This window comes from Ursus maritimus, unplaced genomic scaffold, assembly GCF_017311325.1.
Source record: "Ursus maritimus isolate PB19 unplaced genomic scaffold, ASM1731132v1 scaffold_30, whole genome shotgun sequence".
In the NCBI taxonomy this organism is placed as follows: domain Eukaryota; kingdom Metazoa; phylum Chordata; class Mammalia; order Carnivora; family Ursidae; genus Ursus; species Ursus maritimus.
Genome location: NW_024425564.1, coordinates 7952041 through 7958630, shown reverse-complemented (window position 1 = coordinate 7958630; position 6590 = coordinate 7952041). Strand labels below are relative to the sequence as shown.

The following is a 6590-nucleotide window of genomic DNA, read 5'->3' as shown; positions in this document are numbered from 1 at the left end:
TGGCACCTTTACTCATAATTTCCCACACTTGGAAGCCAGAAGATGTCCTTCAGCAGGTGACTGGGTAAAAAATCTGTGCTATACCCAGACAACGGAATATTATTCAGAGATAAAAAGAAATGAGCTATCGAGCCATGAAGAGATATTGAGGAACCTGAAATGCATGTTACTAAGTGACAGAAGCCTGTCTTAAAGTCTGCATACCGCACGATTTCAACTATACGACAATCTGGAAAAGGCAAAACCATGGAGACAGTAAAGAGTTCGGTGATTGCCAGGCTTTCAGGGTGGAGTGGAGGGATGAACAGGTGAATCACTGCCGTGTTGCACACTTGTCCAGAGAGGAAATGATTACTCAGAGTCCAGTAACTTGGAGCAAAGAGAGGCCAGAAGGGGCCGCACCACCAGGCACCAGCAAGAAGAGTCTGGGTGGACTCTCGGTTGCATACCGTGATACGTAAAGTATGCGGGAAGCAAGGAGGGACACACAACTTAAGAAAGCCATCACATGAGGGGCAGCTGGGAACTGTGTGTGCACGACTGTTAGCGCAGATCCTAGGGAAGCGTAAACTAGGGGACTGTGGGGGGTGGAGAACTGACCTCAGCAGGCCTAGCTATCTTATCCACCATCACCACTGTTTTCAGCACAGGCCGATGGCCCGGATAACTGGCTTTCCCACGCGTCTAGAGCTGTGGCCATTCATGCGTGTTCCTGTTCTTATTGGCTCTTTTACCCGCTAAGGTCCTGCTCTCCCACAAAGCACCAAGAATTTTTAGGGCAGTGAAAGTACTCCGTAGGATACCATAAAGATGCATACACGTCACATTTGTCCAAACCCACAGAATGTAGAAAGAGAGCGTACTGCAATGTAAACTATGAACTTTGGGTAATAACATGTGGATGTAGGTTACTAATTCAAACAAATGTATCACTCATGTATGGGATGTTGTTGGTCACTGGGGAGCCTATGCATGGCTAGGGGCAGGAATCTGACAGGAAATCTCTGTATCTTCCCTTCAGTTTTCCTGTGAACCTAAAACTGTTCCCCCCACACAAAAAAATCTTAATTTTAAAAAGAGTACTTTTTCATATTTTTTCCTGATGTGCTCATGTTTATATGCAAATCATTTGTTCTTCATAACATTCAAATTGATGGTAAAATCAAAGTAGTAAAAACTCAGTCTTATAATATGCTTGATAAGACTAATAATATTTTAATAGTATTTTAAAGGGTAACATTTAAAACCTACATGTTATTATCTATTATTTAATATTATTTAATGTGTATGTATGATAAAATACATATAAATCAAGGCATATCACACATCATTTTTAAAAGGAAGCTTGTGTATAAAAGAGGGAAGAGGGCTGGTGACCGAAAGTCAAGCGGCCATCAAGCTTTGCTTTCTGTGCTTTGATGTGGGCCAGGGTTTGATCTCATCTGATCTGAATGTGTCCTCTCAAAAGGGACGGTCCCTTCCACGTGCGTGCGCTGTGTCCTGCATTTTATAACATGCTGTGAGCAAACAGGGTAATACGGAGTTCCTCACATTCGAAGCTGAAAATCCTGATTTGCAACATTATTTTCTGTGATTTTTTGATACACAAGCATGGATACTCTTATTAGTGACAGGTAAGGTGATCCTAGTGTTTGTTCTTAGACGCCTGTGCTCCTGACATCTTTTCCTCAGGCTGCTTTTCCCCCACAGCTGCAGAGACCAGTAAGGTGTCCCTGACCTCACCCCACCTTGGAGGCTACCTAGACGGCCAGTTGGTGACACCCCAGTGTTGTTCCTTCTTCTAGCCCACACTGGTGCTCAAATCAATGGGGGATGCTGGAAAACTGGACATTCCGTATCTTCTTTATTAACCCAACAGTATTATACCAGCTGCCCTGTTCCTTGAGCTCCAACCCCCGGGAGGATTGTCAATTCAAAGAGAAAAGGGCAAGTGCCATTGATAGGCATATTTTTCAGGTGACCGTGTCCCATTTCAGGTTCAGAAGTGTACCTGGATTCACATACATCCCATCTTCAGATCAGCTGAAGTTGTACCTGTACACAAGCTCACATGGTAAGTGTCAAATTTATTTCTAATAAGACTTTATTTAGGGGGCGCCTGGGTGGCTCAGTTGGCTAAGCGGCTGCCTTCAGCTCAGGTCATGATCCCAGGGTCATGGGATTGAGCCCCAGTCTGCTTCTCCCTCTGCCTCTGCCTGCCCCTCCCCCTGCTTATGTTCACTCTCTCACTCTCTCTCCGACAAATAAATACACTTAAAAATCTTAAAAAAAAAAAAAAAGATTTTATCTTTAGGTTTAAAATACTTTTGTCACTTGGCATTAGGAGTGCCAGGTGGCATCAGGACGGAATGCAATACATTCGAAATTCATGTCCTCAATATGCTTTCCCTTCAAACTGACCATCAGGGGAGACCTGTGGATGGGGTGTCGGTAATTCCATGTGCTTAGGTCCCCACGAGAGGACTCTTTCCTCCTAGGTCACTGTCAGTCACTGGAATAAGTTAGGGGCAACCACTGGGTCTTCCATCAACAGGTTTCTAATCTTCTCATACTTGAGGGTAGATGCTTTGTTACAGGCCAAAAACAGGGTCTTCTGGTAAGTAAATAAATAAATAAAATCAAAGGAAAAAAAAGTCTTGGCGTTTCACTGGGAAGTTTCAATATACCAGGAATTCCTGTTTATATTGCCGGGGGAAACTCACAGTATTATATTCTGTTCGAATTTTGTTTAGGAAATTGGAACTGAAAATACAGCCCACATTCTGCAGAAGTAGCCAATACCATCTAATTGTCGGTCTTCTTTTTGTTCATATTTTTTGCTTCACTAAGACCTGTGCATCCAGAAACAACAGTTTTGTGTTTTTAAATTTACAGAAATAAAATCATCCTGGAGTAAGTATTCTGAGTTGCAGTTGTTCATTCAACGTTACACTGGGAAATTAAAGAAATATTATGTTTTTACCATAATACTGTCACTGCGACTTTAGACGAATTGTTATTATTTAAAAGGAAACGTCCACGGTTTGAGGGCAGCGAGGGCCCCTGCGAGCCCCGCCTCAGGCGGTGGGGACCCAGGACGGGGACTGGGGGCAGCGGCGAAGGGAGCGGGCCCGACGCCCCCAGGCCGAGTTCCCACCCCTCTCTGACCTCCCTGCACTTCTCGCCTCCCCCCACCCTGTGCCCCTGGGCTCCAACTTGTCAGCCAATAATGAAATAGGGACGAGGAAGCAGAGAGCACCAGCACCCATCAGCCGGAGAGGGGGAGAGCTGGGGGGAGGAGAGGACCAGGGGAGAAGGGGGCGAGGGGGAGGGAAGGGGTCAGCAGAGAGGGAGGAGAGGGAGAGACACTTCCTTCGGATCCCGTAGGAAACGTGCGGAAGAGAGGAGACATCCTCCCTTCGTTCATCCAAGCGTCATTTACTCATTCAACAAACACGGCCGAGAACCTGGCTCGCGCGGCACGACACAGCCCCAGCAAGGTGCGCGTGGTCCTGGAGGACCCGGTGCGGGGAGAGGAACAGGACGCCCCGTCCTGCAGAGGCGCCGGGACGGCCTCCAAAACACCCTGCTTACAGTCATCAGTCACTGTTCCTGAGTTCCTGACTCTCCGCCCGGGGTGGGGGGAAACACCTGCTGTGCACCTGCCGGAGCCCCTCCCGGGCCACTGTCCCATGAAGGACGCGGAGGCAGAACTTCCCTGGAAAACGACCTTCTGTGATGGGAAGAAGGACCGCGGAGGTTTAAGCTGATGCCTGCGCGCGGGCGGCTGTCCTTCCGTCATCGGGACGACGTCTCCATCCCCTCCCCGGCCACCGAGACGTTCGCTAAAAGGGGCGCGTGGCCCGAGGCCCCGCTGGGAGTCGAACCCAGGATCTCCTGTTTACAAGACAGGCGCTTTGACCAGCTAAGCCACGGAGCCAGACTCAGCGCCTGCTTCAAAAAGCACCTTTTAATTCATCGTTTCCCCCTTTTCTTTCCTGTTTGTTTTGAGAGACAGGACCTTCTTTCCTCGCTGCGTCCGTATGCGGGCAGTTGGAACGGGTGCCCGCCGGAGCCGGTCACCGGCTCGCAGCAACCCGGGAGCTCACAGGAGACCCGCGGCGGAGCCCAGACTGCCCGCGGGCACCGCGTTATTCACGTCCCACGTTTCCGCGGCACTTCAGAATTTACCAAAAGCGTCTAAATGTATTTCCGCCTTGAACTTCAGCGGCAACCCCAAGGTGCCGAGCATGGGAGGTTTGGGCCCCGTTTTATACTGCACTCCGGTAACATCAACGGACCCTTCGGCTCAGCCAGCCAAGCGCTTGCAGTCGGACGCGCGCGTTTTCTGACGTCGGTCCCGTCGCGTCATCAGTGCGGCGTCTCCGGGGCGCTGTGCGCGCTGAGCGTCCAGGAAGCACAGGGAGCGGCAGGAACAAAGGCGATTGTTGCTCAAGCCGTGCCGTCGGGATCCGGCCCGGGTGCCGCAGCGGATGGTCCCTTGACCCAGGAGAAAACGGAGTCAGCAAATCGAGGGCCGAAACACGTGGATTCGCTCACATTTCATTGTCCAGCGTGAAGAGAATGAGGCAAATCTGGTGTCTGTGGAACAGGGGGAGTAATGATCTTACCCCAGGAGGTGATCTTACCCCGGGGAGTAATGACCTTACCCCAGGAGGTGATCTTACCCCGGGGAGTAATGATCTTACCCCAGGAGGTGATCTTACCCTGGGGAGTAATGATCTTACCCCAGGAAGAGGCAGCAGATACTTGTAAATAACAATCATCTACCACAATGACCATCCAGTATTTTCTCTCATTTGCAAAACCCAGAGGTTTTTTTCCTTTTAAAAATTTTCTTCATTTGCTCATCTTCTCCCTGTGCTGAAAATGTTCAGTTTTGTGGCTTTCAGGCTTTATTCTCTTTTACTGGACAATGGCTATCTTTATATAAAAGAGAAGCTCTCGAGTTTTTTGGCTGGGCTTAAGCCAACATCCAGGATGTGTCCTACTCCCCTTGAGTGAAGATTTGCGTAGGGTAATTATGTGACCCAGTTGTGGCTGTTTAGTTGAAGAAGGAATCACTGGAGGCTTTTGGAGAAGACTTCCTTGCTGATGAAAGACGGTTTTGAGAGAAGGTTCTTTCCTACTTAGCTGCTGTTCTGTGAATGACACTAGGAAAGCCCGCTGTGACCTCTGACAACCAACTCAGGACAAAGAGTCCCTGACAATATTTCTGGGCTATTTTTTAAAAGATTGATTCTTTATTTTAGAGAGAGAAAGACTGGTGGGGGAGGGGCAGAAAATCTCAAGCTCCCACTGATCACAGAGCCTGATTCGGGGCTCGACCCCACGACCCGGGTATCAGGGCCTGAGATCATGACCCTGAGATCATGACCTGAGCTGAAGCCAAGAGGTGGTCCCGTAACTGACGGCCACCTATGCACCACCCCTCTGGGCTACTGAAATAATCTTGAGACCATTTTATCTGGCAATGTAAAAAAAAAAAAAAAAATGTGTTTATGATTTAAAAGACTTTTAGTTGAATATTCTGGGGTTTTTTGGTTTATGCTTTTTGCTCTTGCTATGTCTTCCCTAGAGATGATGTATACTTTCCTAATCCATTGACACTGGGTTTAGCGACAGGGCTTGATCTGACCAGTGGAATGTGGGTGGGAGGCGAGTGTGTGGCTGTGAGCTGAGGGAAGTTCTCAGCCCACCTGCGTGAGCCCACCTGCCCACCTGCGTGAGGCCAGGAGAGGAGCACACCAGGTGGCTACTGGTCTGGAATGAGAAGACATATGGAGACACACAGATAACACAACAAAAGCCTGGCTAATCCCTGCTGAGCCCAGCAGAATCTAGCTACACAAGAGACCTTTGAGAAGTAAATGTCACTTTTAGCCCCTGGAATCCTTGACCCATTTCTTTTCTTTTACACCGTTCAACACTTTTCTTATTTATTGAAAAGATCACCATCAAACATATAAATATAATAGACCAAGTGTATCTATCTACTGTATTCTAAACATTTTCCCAGTTACTAATTTTTATATTTATTAATAGCTTGTTTCAGTATAGAATTATAAATTTTCAGTGGGGTTAAATCCAATACTTGCTTCTTTATAGCCTTCCTGGGAGTCATTCTTTGATCACTTTCCCTCCCACTATTTACATAATTATCATTTATCCTAACATTTAAAACATACATTTAAACAATAATATATCCAGGATTAAAACAGTATGGAGGTTCCTCAAAAAGTTGAAAATGTTCCACATCACTTGGCATCAGGGAAACACAAATCAAAACCACAATGAGATACCAGCTCACACCAGTCAGAATGGCCAAAATTAACAAGTCTGGAAACGACAGATGTTGGCGAAGATGTGGAGAAAGGGGAACCCTCCCACACTGTTGGTGGGAATGCAAGCTGGTGCAGCCACTCTGGAAAACAGTATGGAGGTTCCTCAAAAAGCTGAAAATAGAGCTACCCTATGACCCAGCAATTGCACTACTGGGTATTTACCCCAAAGATACAAATGTAGTGATCTGAAGGGGCACCTGCACCCCAATGTTTATAGCAACAATG

At 47.5% G+C, this 6590-nt stretch overlaps 1 non-coding gene across 1 annotated transcript; it reads right to left on the bottom strand.

Moving 5' to 3' along the window:
- Positions 1 to 3866: 3866 nt before the first annotated feature.
- Positions 3867 to 3940, bottom strand: TRNAT-UGU. Its single transcript has one exon. It is a non-coding gene; the product is annotated as a tRNA-Thr (tRNA).
- Positions 3941 to 6590: the final 2650 nt, after the last annotated feature.